General features: G+C 43.7%; 1 pseudogene; it reads right to left on the reverse strand.

Moving 5' to 3' along the window:
• Positions 1–602: 602 nt before the first annotated feature.
• The window catches only part of LOC125506652, a 66,456-nt pseudogene continuing 47,625 nt past the window's right edge, over positions 603–19,433 (reverse strand).

Genomic DNA, 19,433 nt, shown 5'->3' on the forward strand with positions numbered 1-19,433 from the left:
GGGCAGCAGGTCCAATCCTTCGTTTTCATAATTCAATATGTGACAACATGTTTTTCTACTAAAACTAAACGGATGATGCACTTACTTTTTTACCTGTCATGACCCCTAGGATTGTGTTTAACTCAAGCTCCAATTCAAAAGCTTTCCCAACCGAATTCTGGTATTTATTTGCTCATGTCAGAGTAAATTATCCACAAAACTAACCAACACTGTTATGATTTTTTAATTCATTTGGTAGGTGATAGTACATCCAACACTGGTTATCAACATAATATGTATAACAATTTTAATTTCTTTACTTCTTTCCTACTCCCAAAATCTATAAATGAAATCTCTTTGCACGACTGATCACCCTATATGGAACTCGCTTAGTGCAAATTCTAAGTTAACCAAAAATTGGACAAACATTGTACAATCAAAACACCCATATCGAACAGGCTCTCTTTTAGTCCACCATACATTTTCTATGTTTTACGATTTTAGTTTGTAAACAGAAGTTTTCAGCTCAATTTTGCTATCTCTTCCCTCATACCAGAATCCAGTATCCATAAAACATGCTAACACTGCTTTGCTTTCTGTTAATCATGCGTTGGTGGAAAGAGTCAGGAAACCCTTCCCTCCCGCGCCGCCACCCGCGAGGCGGCCGGCGAGGGCCCCCAGATCCTCCCGCCGCGGGCCTCCCATCGTCCTCCCTCCTCCCTCGTCGCCGCCAGGGGGCGCGGCCGAGCGAAGCCCGGCCGGCGCAGGCGGGGCCTATTCTTCCCTCGGCGCGGGCCGCTTCTTCGGGTGCGGGCGCGGGGCGCCGCGGCGTGGCGGAGCGCGGCCTCCTGGCGGGCGTGCGTTGCGTGGCCGGCTGTGCGGTGGAGCGCGCCTCGCCGCGGCGGCCGGATCCGTCCGGCAGGCGGCGTGGGCGGCGGCGGGGGTCCGGCTTCGGGCCCCGGCTGCTGCGTTGGTTCCTCTCCGTCGCGGGCATGCAGTGGTGGTGCGGCTCGGCCAGTGGCGGTCCGGCAACCTGGTGGTGGTGGCCGGCGGTGCGTGTGGAGGCGGGGCTTCCACTTGGTGGCTCTCTGTGTGGGGAGGCAGGGCAGCGGCTTGGACAGGGGCGGCGGCGCTGACGGCGTGCCGGCTGTAGCGCGAAGGCGGGAACTTTACGGGCCTCCGAGATCCCGGCCAGGCCTGTGCAGCCACGGGCCTGGTTTGTTCCTGCTATTGCATTCGGTCAGCTACCGTCTTCGACGGTGGAGGTGGGGCCCTCCCACGTGCCGACGGTGCTGCTGCCCTAGTCCCGGCTCCTCTTCTTCATTGTGCAGGCCATGCTTCACGGTGCCGTGGTGAGACAGCGTGGGAAGCTTTCTGGCCGGGTTGGCGCAGGGTGGTGGTAAGTTTGGTGGCGAGCTCCAGAGTGCCTGAGGTGAAGGTTGGGATCGGGAGAAATCCCTGTTGGCTTGGCTGACACCGACGCGGTGGTGCATGAGGGTGCCGCCGGACCTTCCTGGAGGGCATCGGGGCTACCCTTCCTCTCTCCTCACCGCGTACTGGGGGAAACCCTTGGCAGCAGCGTTGTCATCGACGCGTCCCTTCTTGGAGGTGTTGATTGGTACCGCTGCTTCGGAGGCTCGGAGCTTGGTGGCGATCTCCGGTGTATGCAGTGGCCACGAGGCTTCTTCATTTTTTGTCAATCTGCCGTTGTCGGCATTTGTTTCTCTTTCTTTTTTTTGGGGCGTGACTGGTGCTGCTTCTGCCTCAGCACCTGTCGTTAGCTGTCTCGGTTGGTTACTTTGTATACAAAGCGGGGGAAAACCCTTTTTTGGTAATCATGCATTGGTGCTAGTATCTTCAGCATTGGCGAGGAGGAAAGCACACAAGATTTCCAAAAAAAATCTGTGTAACTATTCCAGTTTCTCGACGATCTACCCATTCCAAATTTTGTAACTAAATCCTCCAGCAAAACTGACCAGCCTATCTGCAAGTCAGTTCATGCGATTTGAAGTAAAACTAAAATCATACAAGCAGTCTCCAATCCAAGCACCATTAACCAAGAGGTTACCTGCGAGTCCAGCCTGGAGTTTTTGGATCAATCTGACCAATAGATTGATCAGATGCTTGCAGTTCAACATCACCCTCGGCTGCCCCCTCCGCTGCACAGATCTGCCCGTCAGCGCTAACTATCACATTGGGGGTAGCTGTTTAGCTCCTTTAGCCACCGCAGGGTATTGCAGCGGCTCCATTGGAAGCTGGTTGTCATTGACCTCTTCCATCACAGCAGTTCTACAGTCGGCCAAAATTTTAGATCAGAGACACAGATTGATTGCATCCACACGCAAAAACGAGCGGGCGAGGCATGGGGGTGGGAGGGGGTGGGGGATTCTATTACCTCCTAATGGGTTGCATCAGGAACTCCATTCCCACAAGCGGCACCATGTATACCTCCACCGCCAATCTCCGCTCCTCAAGATTGCGCGGGCGTCAATGGTGATCCAACAAAGCGTGGCCAGAGGTGGGAGACAGGTCCACCTTGGTCTCAGTCATCATTTGGGCGAATAGCTCCTATGCGACATCTTTGAGATGAATTGGATGAGGAGTGACGTAGTTGACGAAAATACCTCTATTGCGACGTTTTTCTAGACAACAATAGCTCCAATGCGACATGGCCCTGTTTATCCATGAAATGCAAAACACAAGGGGTTAGTGGTTTGAGTTATGACACGCGGGACCAATCAGTTATCCACATGAATGTGGGACCCACCACTTACTCACATGCGTGCGGGACCCACAACTTATCCACATAAGCATGCCCGTGCCCCGACCCAAGCCATCCACGAGTCCGAGCCAGCGCACCCCCCATTGCCTGCCCTTCCCCTTTCCCCTTCACCCCACCTTGTTCTTCCTCTTCTCCGGCAACGAAGCGCGCCGCCGGCGAGTGATGTCTAGCTCAACTTTGGCCTACCGCCAATCATGGCCGCGGTACGGTCCAGTGTCGTTGACAAGATGCCCCGATTGCCCGCGCATGGAGCCTCTGAAGCATTTGACTTGTGTGAAGGAGGAAAATGGCAACCATGGGCGCGAGTTCGTCAAATGCTTGAGCAGGCCATAGCCGGGGCAGGTTAGATCCATGCAGCTTATCTAAATTCTCCCAAATTCTTTAGTTTTTGGAGCTCATTTGGGCGGTGGATCTGACCTAGGGTTCATGCCGTCGTTGACCCCTGTTTACTCTGTTTTGTCAAGTTCTGAAGAAATGTGGACATCTCGAGTGGCTCGACAAGTACGTTGAGAGGTTGAAAATGCAGGCTTCAACACAAGAGCTCAATTTTAATTTTGGGGGGCAGCTTGGTGTGGAACACGCCTCACATTTGGTGGACAGAGCCGATCCGATGATGGACAGTGCTGAAGTGAAGTGTGAATTGAAGAAAATGGGCAAGCAACTAAAGCAACTGATCGATTTGAAGCAGCAATCAAATATGATAGCTGGAGCATTTTATTGTTGTGGCATTGCTATGGGTTTCTTTTACTTGATGTTCATCAATCGCTAGAAATTGTTACAGTTTCAGTTTGTGAGTCAAGCTAGTTTCAGAGTCTGGGGTCCCTAGTTTCAGTTATTGTGTCTAGCTAGTAGTTTTAGTAAGTCAGGGATCATTTGTTAGCTGAATTTGAATTTGTGTGAAGCAAAGCCTGAATTCTGGTAATGATATTCTGGACCCAATGATATTCTCAGTTAACAGAGTGCATGTCTGAAGCAATTGATGAATGAAATATAGCAACTCATAATATGTAGTAATTCTTCAGTTATAACAGAGTGCGTGTGTATAGTTCATGGTAAAAAAACGTTATTGGGTCGTACGCTGATGAGTACTGTGACAAAAAGCAGGCCCAAATAGAAAACAAGCCCACCCGCTTGGTGCACCAAATGTAGCGATTCATAAAATGGCTGCATGAACATATGTATGTATTGTAACTTTTTTGTTTTGCTTTACATATTTTTTTGCTTGTCTACGGTTCCATGAAACCCAAATTAAATGGGGATATGTGAAAGCCTCAGAAACCATTTTTGGAAATGATCACATTTAAATTCGCCAGGTAAAATTCAAATCAATATTTTTAGGAGCACATAAATCATTTTTGGGAATGATCAGGTCCAAGAAAATGTTCCTGTTTTGCTATGAAAATATTGGCCAGAGCTAAAATTCAAACCAATATTTTTAGGAGCACAGAAATATTTATTTGGGCATTTGAATTAATCCAATAATTATTTGCACAAATAAAATTGCACCCTACACCTACTAGCTACGGTGGCCCTAATAGCCAGGGCCTAGATACATGCATGCCCACATGCAGCACACCAATATATGATTTTTTTTTCTTTTTGCAAAAACATTTGGGTACTCATACACTTGCATGTCCATAGTGGAATCTTCCTTGTATTAGTAACACATAGATCAACTTGATAGAACATCAAGCACATATATCAATTGACCAATATGAACTAGATAGAAAAAACAAAAACTAGAAAGAAACCCAACAACCCATACCAACACAGGGAAACACACAAATAATAGCACGAAACGGGTACAACCAATAGCAACCCACAAATAATAGCACGAAACAACAATATATATAGTAGAGCGAAACCCAACAACAATATAACTCATAAATAGTAGCACAACCCATAGTTCCACGAAATAGATAGCATAGCCTTACAACTTAATAATAGTAGCACGCAAACATAAACAATTACAACTTAAAATACTAATATGATATATAGATAGCTAGATAGATCGGGGGCACCAAACGGGTTCTTCTCCTTTTCCTCCTCTTGGCGAACGCCACCTCGCTCCTCCGGGCGCCCTTCACTCCTGGTTGTCGACGGGGTACGGGAGGGTGTGCATGTCGTTGTTGGTGGGGAAGATGTTGTTGAAGTCGGTGAAGATGTTGTGGGTGGTGAAAGCAATAAACTCACACCCACACCAAAACACTCACCCGAGGAGGTAGAAGGCATCGAAGGGGTTGGTGAAGGTAGCAAGGAGCGCAACCACAACCACATTGTGATTGACCTCCTCGACATGGAACATCACTGGAGAGCCAGGGGGAGGTGGAGGCAGCCGGCCGAAAGGCAGAACTACATTAACTCCCTTGCGCCCTCCACCTTGAGATTGCCCACACCCTAAGGGTGTTCTCTACATAGACACCGGTGGGATAGAGCCTCTCCGGCACGGTGGAGGGGAAACGGTAGGTCGGGCCGTTGTACTGCATGGTGGCTTCTTTGTGGAGAAGAAGGAAGAAGGAGGGCAGATGGCGGCAGAGATGGGAGTGGATGGGGTTAGGGTATGGATGTGTAGGGAGAGGAAGATGATACGTCTCCAACGTATCTATAATTTCTGATTGCTCCATGCTATATTATCTACTGTTTTGGACTATATTGGGCTTTATTTTCCACTTTTATATTATTTTTGGGACTAACCTATTAACCGGAGGCCCAGCCCAGAATTGCTCTTTTTTTTGCCTATTTAGTGTTTCGGATAAACGGAATATCAAACGGAGTCCGAACGGAATAAAATCTTCAGAAACGTGATTTTCTCACCGAACGTGATCCAGGAGACTTGGACCCTACTGCAAGGGATCAAAGAGGAGGTCACAAGGGTGGGGGGGCGCCCCCCCTAGGGCGCGCCCCCTGCCTCGTGGGCCCCTCGGTGCTCCACCGACGTACTCCTTCCTCCTATATATACACACGGGCCCCCAAACGATCAGAACAGGAGCCAAAAACCTAATTCCACCGCCGCAACTTTCTGTATCCACGAGATCCCATCTTGGGGCTTGTTTCGGAGCTCCGCCGGAAGAGGGCCGTCATCACGGAGGGCTTCTACATCATCATAGCCCCTCCGATGAAGTGTGAGTAGTTTACCTCAGACCTTCGGGTCCATAGTTAGTAGCTAGATGGCTTCTTCTCTCTCTTTGAATCTCAATACAAAGTTCTCCCCCTCTCTTATGGAGATCTATTCGATGTAATCTTCTTTTTGCGGTGTGTTTGTTGGGACCGATGAATTGTGGGTTTATGATCAAGTCTATCTATGAATAATATTTGAATCTTCTCTGAATTCTTTTATGCATGATTGGTTATCTTTGCAAGTCTCTTCGAATTATCCGTTTGGTTTGGCCAACTACATTGGTAGTTCTTGCCATGGGAGAAGTGCTTAGCTTTGGGTTCGATCTTGCGGTGTCCTTACCCAGTGACAGAAGGGGCAGCAAGGCACGTATTGTATCGTTGCCATCGAGGATAACAAGATGGGGTTTATTTCATATTGCATGAATTTATCTCTCTACATCATGTCATCTTGCTTAAGGCGTTACTCTATTTTTAACTTAATACTCTAGATGCATGCTGGATAGCGGTCGATGAGTGGAGTAATAGTAGTAGCTGCAGAATCGTTTCGATCTACTTGTCACGGACGTGCTGCCTATATACATGATCATGCCTAGATATGCTCATAATTATGCATAATTCTATCAATTGCTCAACAGTAATATGTTCACCCACCGTAGAATACTTATGCTCTTGAGAGAAGCCACTAGTGAAACCTATGGCCCCCGGGTCTATTCTCATCATATCAATCTCCATCACTTTTATATTGTTTTGCTATTTACTTTGCCTTTACTTTTTACTTTGCTTCTCTTTATCAAAAATACCAAAAATATTCTATCTATCAGATCTCACTCTCGTAAGTGACCATGAAGGGCTTGACGACCCCTAATCGCGTTGGTTGCGAGTAGCTATCGCTTTGTGCAGTACGAGGGACTTGAGCGTGGGCTCCTACTGGATTGATACCTTGGTTCTCAAAAACTGAGGGAAATACTTACGCTACTCTGCTGCATCATCCCTTCCTCTTCGGGGAAAACCAATGCAAGCTCAAGACGTAGCAAGAAGGATTTTTGGCGCCGTTGCCGGGGAGTCTACGCAAAAAGTCAATATACCAAGTACCCATCACAATCCCTATCTCTCTCATTACATTATCTGCCATTTGCCTCTCGTTTTCCTCTCCCCCCAATTCACCCTTGCCGTTTTATTTGCCCTCTCTCTCTATCCTCCCTCTCTGTTTGCCTCTTTTTGTCCGCTTGCTTTTTGTTTGCTCATGTGTTAGATTGCTTGTTTGTCGCGATGGCTCAAGATACTACCAAATTGTGTGACTTCACCAATACCAATAATAATGATTTCCTTAACACTCCGATTGCTCCTCTTACCGATGCTGAATCTTGTGAAATTAATACTGCTTTGTTGAATATTGTTATGAAAGATCAATTCGCCGGCCTTCCTAGTGAAGATGCCGCTACTCATCTGAATAGCTTCGTTGATTTATGTGATATGCAAAAGAAAAAAGATGTCAATAATGATGTCGTTAAATTGAAGCTATTTCATTTTTTGCTTAGAGATCGTGCTAAAGCTTGGTTTTCGTCTTTGCCTAAGAATAGTATTGATTCATGGAACAAATGCAAAGATGCTTTTATCTCTAAGTATTTTCCCCCCGCTAAGATCATCTCTCTTAGAAACGATATAATGAACTTTAAACAACTTGATCATGAACATGTTGCACAAGCTTGGGAGAGAATGAAATTAATGATACGTAATTGCCTTACTCATGGTTTGAATTTGTGGATGATTATACAAAAATTTTATGCCGGATTGAATTTTGCTTCTAGAAACCTTTTAGATTCGGCCGCGGGAGGCACTTTTATGGAAATCACTTTAGGAGATGCTACTAAACTCCTAGATAATATTATGGTTAATTATTCTCAATGGCATACTGAAAGAACTTCTAATAAAAAAGTGCATGCGATAGAAGAAATTAATGTGTTGAGTGGAAAGATGGATGAACTTATGAAATTATTTGCTACTAAGAGTGTTTCTTCTGATCCAAATTATATGCCTTTGTCTACTTTGTGATTGAGAATAACAATGAATCTATGGATGTGAATTTTGTTGGTAGGAATAATTTTGGTAACAACGCTTATAGAGGGAATTTTAATCCTAGGCCATATCCTAGTAATCCTTCTAATAATTATGGGAATTCCTACAACAACTCTTATGGAAATTATAATAAGATGCCCTCTGATTTTGAATCTAATATTAAAGAATTTATTTCTTCGCAAAAGAATTTTAATGCTATGATTGAAGAAAAATTGCTTAAGATTGATGATTTGGCTAGGAACGTTGATAGAATTGCTCTTGATGTTGATGCTTTGAAACTTAGATCTATTCCACCTAAGCATGATATTAATGAGTCTCTAAAAGCCATGAGAATTTCAATTGATGAGTGTAAAGAAAGAACCGCTAGGATGCGTGCTTCCAAAGATGCCTTTATTAAAGCATGTTCTTCAATCTTATGAAAATCAAGATGAAGATCTAAAAGTTATTGATGTGTCTCCTATTAAATCTTTATTTTGCAATATGAATCTTGATGAAACTGAATATGATCTTCCTTTACCTAGAAGGCGTTCTAAAATATATGATCATACACCTACCATATACCTTCCTCAAAACAGCCACCATACCTACCTATTATGGAATTTCCATATTCCGAGATATATTGCCATGCAACTTTTCACCATCTAGTTCATCATGACACATCCATCATTGTCATATTTAGCATGATCATGTAGTTGACATAGTATTTGTGGCAAAGCCACCGTTCATAATTCTTTCATACTTGTCACTCTTGATTTATTGCATATCCCGGTACACCACCGGAGGCATTCATATAGAGTCATACTTTGTTTTAGTATCGAGTTGTAATCATTGAGTTGTAAATAAATAGAAGTGTGATGATCATCATTCAATAGAGCATTGTCCCAAAAAAGAGAGAAAGGACAAAGAAAAAAAGAAGGCCCAAAAAAATATAAATAAATAAAAAAGGGGCAATGCTACTATCCTTTTTTCCACACTTGTGCTTCAAAGTAGCACCATGATATAGCAAGTCTCATATATTGTGCTTCAAAGTAGCACCATGTTCTTCATATAGAGAGTCTCATATATTGTCACTTTCATATACTAGTGGGAATTTTACGTTATAGAACATGGCTTGTATATTCCAATGATGGGCTTCCTCAAATTGCCCTAGGTCTTCGTGAGCAAGCAAGTTGGATGCACACCCACTAGTTTCTTTTGTTGAGCTTTCATACATTTATAGCTCTAGTGCATCCGTTGCATGGAAATCCCTACTCACTCACATTGATATCTATTGATGGGCATCTCCATAGCCCGTTGATACGCCTAGTTGATGTGAGACTATCTTCTCCTTTTTGTCTTCTCCACAACCACCATTCTATTCCACCTATAGTGCTATATCCATGGCTCACGCTCATGCATTGCGTGAAGATTGAAAAAGTTTTGAAAAAGTTAGAGTATGAAACAATTGCTTGGCTTGTCATCGGGGTTGTGCATGATTTAAATATTTTGTGTGGGGAAGATGGAGCATAGCCAGACTATATGATTTTGTAGGGATAACTTTCTTTGGCCATGTTATTTTGAGAAGACATAATTGCTTTGTTAGTATGCTTGAAGTATTATTATTTTCTATGTCAATATAAACTTTTGTCTTGAATCTTTCTAATCTGAATATTCATACCACAATTAAGAAGATTTGCATTGAAATTATGCCAAGTAGCACTCCGCATCAAAAATTCTCTTTTTATCATTTACCTACTCGAGGACGAGTAGGAATTAAGTTTGGGGATGCCTGATACGTCTCCAACGTATCTATAATTTTTGATTGCTCCATGCTATATTATCTACTGTTTTGGACTATATTGGGCTTTATTTTCCACTTTTATATTATTTTTGGGACTAACCTATTAACCGGAGGCCCAGCCCAGAATTGCTGTTTTTTTGCCTATTTTAGTGTTTCGGGTAAACGGAATATCAAACGGGGTCCAAACGGAATAAAATCTTCGGAAACATGATTTTCTCACCGAACGCGATCCAGGAGACTTGGACCCTACTGCAAGGGATCAAAGAGGAGGTCACGAGGGTGGGGGGCGCCCCCCTAGGGCGCACCGCCAGCCTCGTGGGCCCCTTGGTGCTCCACCGACGTACTCCTTCCTCCTATATATACACACGTACACCCAAAAGATCAGAACAGGAGCCAAAAACCTAATTCCACCACCGCAACTTTCTGTATCCACGAGATCCCATCTTGGGGCCTGTTCCGGAGCTCCGCCGGAAGAGGGCCGTCATCACGGAGAGCTTCTACATCATCATAGCCCCTCCGATGAAGTGTGAGTAGTTTACCTCAGACCTTTGGGTCCATAGTTAGTAGCTAGATGGCTTCTTCTCTCTCTTTGAATCTCAATACAAAGTTCTCCCCCTCTCTTGTGGAGATCTATTCGATGTAATCTACTTTTGCGGTATGTTTGTTTGAGACCAATGAATTGTGGGTTTATGATCAAGTCTATCTATGAATAATATTTGAATCTTCTCTGAATTCTTTTATGCATGATTGGTTATCTTTGCAAGTCTCTTCAAATTATCCGTTTGGTTTGGCCAACTAGATTGGTAGTTCTTGCCATGGGAGAAGTGCTTATCTTTGGGTTCGATCTTGCGGTGTCCTTACCCAGTGACAGAAGGGGCAGCAAGGCACGTATTGTATCGTTGCCATCGAGGATAACAAGATGGGGTTTATTTCATATTGCATGAATTTATCTCTCTACATCATGTCATCTTGCTTAAGGCATTACTCTGTTTTTAACTTAATACTCTAGATGCATGCTGGATAGCGGTCGATGAGTGGAGTAATAGTAGTAGATGCAGAATCGTTTCGATCTACTTGTCACGGACGTGATGCCTATATACATGATCATGCCTAGATATTCTCATAATTATGCACAATTCTATCAATTGCTCAACAGTAATTTGTTTACCCACCGTACAATACTTATGCTCTTGAGAGAAGCCACTAGTGAAACCTATGGCCCCCGGGTCTATTCTCATCATATCAATCTCCATCACTTTTATATTGTTTTGCTATTTACTTTCCCTTTACTTTTTACTTTGCATCTTTATATCAAAAATACCAAAAATATTTTATCTATCAGATCTCACTCTCGTAAGTGACCGTGAAGGGCTTGACAACCCCTAATCGCGTTGGTTGCGAGTAGCTATCGCTTTGTGCAGGTACGAGGGACTTGAGCGTGGCCTCCTACTGGATTGATACCTTGGTTCTCAAAAACTGAGGGAAATACTTATGCTACTCTGCTGCATCATCCCTTCCTCTTCGGGGAAAACCAACGCAAGCTCAAGACGTAGCAGAAGACGATAGGTATGGCTTAAATAGCCCTAGTGTGACGTGTTTTTTGACTGGTTTCACCGGGTGGAAGTAATGACCGGGCGGCGTTTTGGTGGCATCGGGAGTGTGTACACACGCATGGGAAACGGCTACCTCTTGAGCACTGCGTTGGTTTTCCCTTGAAGAGGAAAGGGTGATGTAGTAAAGTAGTGTAAGTATTTCCCTCAGTTTTTGAGAACCAAGGTATCAATCTATTAGGAGATCACGCTCAAGTCCCATGCACCTACACAAAAAAATAAGAACCTCGCAACCAACGCGATAAAGGGGTTGTCAATCCCTTCACGATCACTTACAAGAGTGAGATCTGATAGATATGATAAGACAATATTTTTGGTATTTTTATGATAAAGAGAAATAAAAGATGCAAAGTAAAATAAATGGCAATAGAAATAACTAAGTATTGGAAGATTAATATGATAGAAGATAGACCCGGGGGCCATAGGTTTCACTAGTGGCTTCTCTCAAGAGTATAAGTATTACGGTGGGTAAACGAATTACTGTCGAGCAATTGATAGAATTGAGCATAGTTATGAGAATATCTAGGTATGATCATGTATATAGGCATCACGTCCGAGACAAGTAGACCGAAATGATTCTGCATCTACTACTATTACTCCACACATCGACCGCTATCCAGCATGCATCTAGAGTATTAAGTTCAAGAGAACAGAGTAATGCTTTAAGTAAGATGACATGATGTAGAGGGATAAACTCATGCAATATGATATAAACCCATCTTTTTATCCTCGATGGCAACAATACAATACGTATCGGTTCCCTTTCTGTCACTGGGATCGAACACCACAAGATTGAACCCAAAGCTAAGCACTTCTCCCATTGCAAGAAAGATCAATCTAGTAGGCCAAACCAAACTGATAATTCGAAGAGACTTGCAAAGATAAACCAATCATACATAAAAGAATTCATAGGAGAATCAAATATTGTTCATAGATAATCTGGACCATAAACCCACAATTCATCAGATCTCGACAAACACACCGCAAAAGAAGATTACATCGAATAGATCTCCCAGAAGATCAAGGAGAACTTTGTATTGAGATCCAAAGAGATAGAAGAAGCCATCTAGCTAATAACTATGGACCCGAAGGTCTGAAGTAAACTACTCACACATCACCGGAGAGGCCATGGAGTTGATGTAGAGGCCCTCCGTGATCGATGCCCCCTCCGGTGGAGCTCCGGAAAAGGCCCCAAGATGGGATCTCTCGGGTACAGAAGGTTGCGGCGGTGGAATTAGGTTTTCGTGGTGCTCCTGTATGTTTGGGGGGTACGTGGATATATATATAGGAGGAAGAAGTACGTCGGTGGAGGAACGGAGGGCCCATGAGGGTGGAGGGCGCGCCCAGGGGGTAGGCGCGCCCCCTGCCTCGTGCCTTCCTCCGTTGTTTCTTGACGCACATTCCAAGTCTCATGGATCATGTTCGTTGAGAAAATCACGTTCCCGAAGGTTTCATTCCATTTGGACTCTGCTTGATATTCCTTTTCTTTGAAACCCTAAAATAGGCAAAAAAAACAACAATTTGGGCTGGGCCTCCGATTAGTAGGTTAGTCCCAAAAATGATATAAAAGTGTAAAATAAAGCCCATTAACATACAAAATAGATAATATAATAGCATGGAGCAATCAAAAATTATAGATATGTTGGAGACGTATCAGAAAGCGAAGGCTACATCACATCAATAGCCACGCTGCGACATTTCACGGCTGCACGCGTCTGTGCCATCGGTCGAGGGTCAAGGGGTCACGCTGACCCGTTCTTCTGTGCGTGTGTCGCCCATGCATGCATGCAGCGTAGGCTGCGATCGAGCATGGCAACGTAGCCTGCTGGCTAGGGCCTGGCTAGACCCGAGGAGGCGTGGTTCGGTCCAAAGGTTCAAAGGGTGGGCTTCTTTCACCAGAGCCCAACGGCTAGCCCACTCGCTGCAGCGTGCGGATCAGAGCGCGGTTCAGTTTGCAAAAAATGTTTCTAAATACAACAAATCAGAGCTTAGCGCGCGGATCACTGACATAGCGTGATCCACACCGTTGAACGCGTAGTGATTCAGTGATCCAGAGTTGAGGCAGGGGGTTATCCAGCGTTGTCGACTGCAGCCAATCACAGAGCCTCACGCGGATCAGTGACGTAGCCCTAGCGCCTAATCTAGACCGTCCACTAACAGGGATCTAGCGGCGCGGAAGGGTGTGGGGTTTCAGATGGGGTTTGAGGGGTTTTGAGAGGGTTTTGAGGGCTAGGGTTGAGCATAACTAATTAAAAAAATCATAAAATATGAAACTTGCACTCATCATCATTTTATGTGAGTGAGTTGCTGGGAAAAATAAGAAACTTGGTCTATGGGTATTTTCATGAAAAACCCTTCACAAAACATAGCTATCATGAACGAGGTTGCATGGGATTCAAGCTAGGGTTTAAGGCTAAGCATGTCATAATTTATCCAAACGATCTCATATTGGGCATGGACCCTATATTTGCACACCAGATGTCAAGTTTTGATTTTTGGCCCATTTAGAAAAGGTCAAAAAAATTTGCTTACGAATGGGGTGTTTAGTCTAGCTTCGGAGCTCATTTGAAGCCTATTTTTTGTGACTAGTGTTTCACATCAACAATAAGTGCTCGGATTGATCGCTTAACATGCATATATATGACTAATATTTGAGAAAGCATTGTAACATCAATACCACATACTAAACAATTGCAAATTTGAATTTTGGGTCAAACTTAAATTTTGGGTCAAATTTGAAATTCAACTAGAAATTGAATAGCATTACACAAATACCATTTTACACAAATTGAGGCAAGTTTTTTATTCTACACATCACCATAAGACAAGTTTGACAAAAGAAGTTTTCACTTCTTCTTCTTACCACTCGATTTCTTCTTCTTCTTATCACTTTTTGATCCTACCACACCTAGTTCACTCAAAGTCTTGATTTTCTTAACTGGACTAACTGGGACAGCTTCAGTTGACACCACAACATCTACATCAACTCCAATAGCTTCAATTGGTAATACAACTTGCAATATAGGCTCAGTTTGCAGAACGTCTGGCGCAACAGCTTCAGTTTGTAGAACATCTGCCGCAACAACTTCAGTTTGCACCACATTCTGCACCACATCATCATCCAAATGTTGCTCATGATGCTCACAAGATCAAAGGATGCCTCATTTTGCACTACATCATCCAAATCCTGATCATTTTGCATCACAACATCATCCAACTCTTGCTCATTTTTCACCGCAGCATCATCCAACTCTGTTTCCTCACCAAAATTTCTCTTTTTTCTATAGCCATTGATTCTTGCCTTTTTGATTGCCTGCAATCTTCAACAACAAGGGTTGACCTCCACGCTTCCTTCCAGTCTTGGTATCTCTAACTTCAGCACTCCACAATGAAGTTTTTTCCACAGACAAATGTGTAAGATTTCTGCTCCTGTTCACCACCTATTGTACCACTGCAGGAAACTTATCCCCTTGCAGACAATCACCAATCCTTCTTCTCAATTCCCACATGCGCATGATCATGATCCTGATTTGGTCAACCATGTCATGCACAAACAAGTTCTTTAACTATTTTATCTTATTGTTAAAACTCTCTGCCAAGTTATTCTTGATATGATCACACTTGATGGCAGTGTTAAATCATGACCTGTACCAATAGAGAATGATATGTGTTCAACCATGGACCAAACTCACTGCATGCTGCTTTTATCTTATCAAGGTGATATGAATGTGTTTGTTTTGTGTAAGATCTTGTTGTTGGCCACATTCTCCCAAATTCCCCCCCCCCTCTGAATTTTTTTTATCAAATTCATCCACATATGGCCGAAGCACTCCCTCTGCTCACAATGAGGAAAAACATTCTTCGCTGCATTTTCTAGCCCTTTACATGCATCTGTGTGTACTGCTAGAGGTGACACTGGCCCTATGCATCTTTTCAACTTCATCATGAACCATGTCCATGAAACCCATGTCTCTGACTGAAATAAATCAATAGAAACAGGGAACATCCAGTTGTGTCCATCTAAAGCATTGCATGCTGCCAATTGACCATTCTATTTGCCTGTCAAAAAATATGAGTCTATGCTCAAATATGGACGGCACCCTGCTTTGAAGCCATCTATGCGAGGCTTTAAAGCCATAAAGAACTTGGAGAAAAGAACTCTACAATCCCCTGTTACCTCGGCATCTATCTCCACAACACCGCCAGGTGACCTCTTTTTCACCTCTGCTTTGAAGTTATAAAGCATCCTAAAAGTATTTGCCCAATCACCATATAATTCTTTCATTGCCCTCTGTTTTTGCTTTCCACACTGTGGTATACTTCACCTTAATGGGGTACTGCTTTTCCAAGTCCACTTTATGTTTTTTTGTTGTAGTGTTTGGTTTCTTGGCTAAAATTGGAGTGATCTTTTCTGCAATCCAAAGCTATGATGTCATGGTTGATACTCTCTGTGAACTTGTAATACAAGTATGTGGATTTGGGATTTGATTAACCCTAATGGTAATTCCATCAGGTTGAATTCTAGTAGATATGTACCACTTGCAAGGCCTAACGCTTCCATTGAAACCTCTGCACCTTGCATAAAATTTCTTTATGTCAGTCCACATAGTCTTGGCATCAAACTCATGTTTGACTGCATAAGTCTTGAAACACATCCTAAACTCCTTCATGCTTGGGAACAATTTGCCTACTTCAATAACATGATTTTCTTTGTCATACACACTTACAAGCTCATCATCATGTGCATCATCTACATCATCTGCATCATCTTTCATCAGTTGTTCACCCACATCTTTACAAGCATCCATGTTAGCATCATTAGGCAAACTCGATTCATCCCTTTCTTCCTTATCTTGATCATCTAATGGATCTACTGGAATGCCAATTTTTGTGGCCATCTCAGTGTCAGCCATTGGTGCAATGACCAAATCAGTAGTGCCTTCTAATTGTACTGAATTCCAATCAACACAGACAACCCTTGGAGCACCATCACAGCCCTCTTCTGCATCTTGCTCAGCCTCCTCTATTACTGTCACTTCACCCGTAAACATGGGAATTATATGTCTTTGTGAAGCCCAATCATCATTTACCATCCGCGAAGCCAACTTTGAGGGCACATATCCAACCTTAGAATCTGATTTCAGATCAACGAGCTATGCATGAAAGGTAGTCTGTTTGCTTGCCCAGCCATCTTGCCGATCGATTTCATCAACCATCTCTTCACCATTCTCAATTCTCACATACTCACCCTTCCAATTATCAAACCGTAACAATGCCACCTCTTGCTCTGGACCCAAAAAAATACTTTCCCCAATTTTCTCTACAACATTCCTCACGGCCCTCTCTTCCATGCTCTGTATTTCCTATGGATCAATCTCTTCAAATTCAACCTTACATTTCACAATTGTATCTCTCCCTATGTCTCGCACGCTACCATCAACTAACTTTGCTTTAGGTGGTAAGAATTCAACACTGAATTTCGAAGGTCCGAGCAACATTGCCCCTGTTTATCAATGGCGGGCTCTGTGAGGCAGCGAAAGCAGACGAGGCACACATTGCAGGGTTGAAGAGGTTGGACATGGTGATTACCTGGTCGACGTAGTCTCTCTTGGCTCCATCTCGTTCAGCCCAACGCCGCCCCGCCGTCGCTCCCCAATCCCACCCAACTCCACAATCTGGATCTCTTGGAAAACAGGGACAAACAGAGGCTCACTTGGTCAGATCTAACTCAAGACGGAGGGGAATGGTGCTGAATAAACTCACTACATGCGCAGCCACGACCGTGGATGAAAGCTTCGCCGCCGCCACCACTGACGACAACGAAGAAGAGAGCAGCAACCAGAAGCAGGGGAGAAGCACGTGCTCAGTCAGGCGGGGAAGTGATGCACTGCCTAGTGGGACCCACCACCAGACGCACTGATTAGTTTGACCCCCTGTTTTTATCTTAACCACAGTCCCATTGATGACTGAACCCGTGTTTTAACCACCTGATCGCATTGTGGCTATTATTACCATGTAAGACAGCGCATAGGAGCTATTTATGGCAACTATGTCGCATTCCTTTTAATTTACATGAAATGTGTTGCATAGGAGCTATAAGCCCGTCATCATTTACTAGTCTGCACACCGCCGCCTACTGGAAATCCCAATTCCGGAGCTACGGATCAGGACTACAACAGCGTCCCGAGCCACGGCTCTGCGAATCTTCGATCACGGCGACATCTGCGGGCTCCGTCACCGGTGCGGCGTACGCCACAGCTGTATACCGTAATTCCTGTTTCCATGATTTAAAAAGGAGCTATTGGCTGGCTTAGTAATTCAACGCTACACATCCCGTTGCCATGTCTAGCCGCCTAGATAAAGCGCCCACTATGCTCGCGAGCAGATCAACCACGTCGGTTATAGTAGTTTAAATTACAGTAAGTATAAATTGTAACTCTATGACCCTTGCTACTTGCACAGGTAGTGGAAACTAGTACAACTGGAGTGGATTTTTGCTAATTTGGTTTTTGAATTTTGCTGCAACGCATTACTTCCGTGTGTGCAACCATAAGGTAGGTGTAGAAAATGATATTCTCAAGACCATCAGAAAAAAATGATGAGATCGAAACATTGATTAATTTATGTTTTGTTAAATTTCTGAAACTCAACATGTCCAATTTTCAGTAAAGGACATGAAAAAATCATCAATTTTAAAATGTTTGTACTTATTATTATAGTTCTCCGCTGCCGTCAGACATGTCATAGCCGTCGTCTCCCCTGAGGTACCATGGTGTAAGGAAATGACCAAGGGGCACGTGGGGAATATGTCACCACCCAAACATGGACATGCATGCACTAGTGGCTTGGCACATTTGCTACGACGGAGGATCCGTAGCTCCTCGTCGTGAACCACACATTCTTCTAGTCAATGGAGGACGAGTGCCAGAGGGACCAAAATGATGGGTAGATCATTCGCGAGAACGTTGAGGGTGATGTGATGCTCGATGCAATCCATGGCGAGGTCACCCACCAGGAGGGCAGATGACGTGGAGATAGATCACCGTCAACAACCACAAAGCCAGCCCTTCCGGCGGGGATGGGGGCGGTGAAGAATCCTCCATTGACGACTACTCCGACTTGGAGTTCGACGCCTACTACAACGAGCACAAAGATTCACCCGGGGGTAGCTTTAGTGTAGTACTGTTTAATTTATGCATGTTTTATGTTAACTTAATGTGCAACCAATCATACTAGTGTTTAAATTACACAATGAACTATGTTTGTTCATAATGTTTATTTGAATATGTGTTTTGTTCATGTTTCTTAGCATTTTTGGTTCAACATTTCTTTATCATAAACTCTGATTTGTCAACATCAATGTAGCAAATAGATCACGTGTGCCTGAAGTGTGGTACAACAGGGTAAGGGGGCATGCTCTCAAGTGGTTCGATACCCTAAGTTTATGTGCCTGAAGGATAAATTCTTCTACCTATAGCTTCTAGAACTTCCTATCTAAGACATGCACCTTGACGAACATGGTGATGAGATCATGTTGTGCCTGATATATTCACAGTTGAACCCAAGAAATGTCTGATTATATTTTTCTTTTATTTTGTTGAGAACATCCCCTACCTTGCACAATGTGAATTCCTGCAAAAGCTCAATGTTGGATTTGATGAGGGGACCAAAACTGTGGCTGATCTATCCATGTTAATGAAGGGTGAGGTCTTTAGAGTTGTTGTCACAAACGAAGCATACTGAACCTTTCTCGGTTGCCCTCATTGGAGAGAACCCGATGAAGCCTACACTTTTGAAGCTACGAGGAGGGTCTACATGCATCTTGATGAACCTAGTGATGAGTTCATGGTGGACTACTATGTATCCAACTCATATAGTTCTTGGTGCTGAAGAATTCGTAGTCATGGTTCTGTTTGCAATTGAACATGCATGTGTTTGCAATTGTTTATACTCAATGTTCAACATGCTATATGGTACTAGTGTTACGGTTTGAAGTATTCAACTTAAGAGTGGTTGCTTAGACATGGTATATACTACTGTTAAACTAAAAAGTGATGTCATGGGAACATTTTTGGCTAATTTTTGCTGT

This window comes from Triticum urartu, chromosome 5 (genome assembly GCF_003073215.2).
Source record: "Triticum urartu cultivar G1812 chromosome 5, Tu2.1, whole genome shotgun sequence".
Classification (NCBI taxonomy): Eukaryota; Viridiplantae; Streptophyta; class Magnoliopsida; order Poales; family Poaceae; genus Triticum; species Triticum urartu.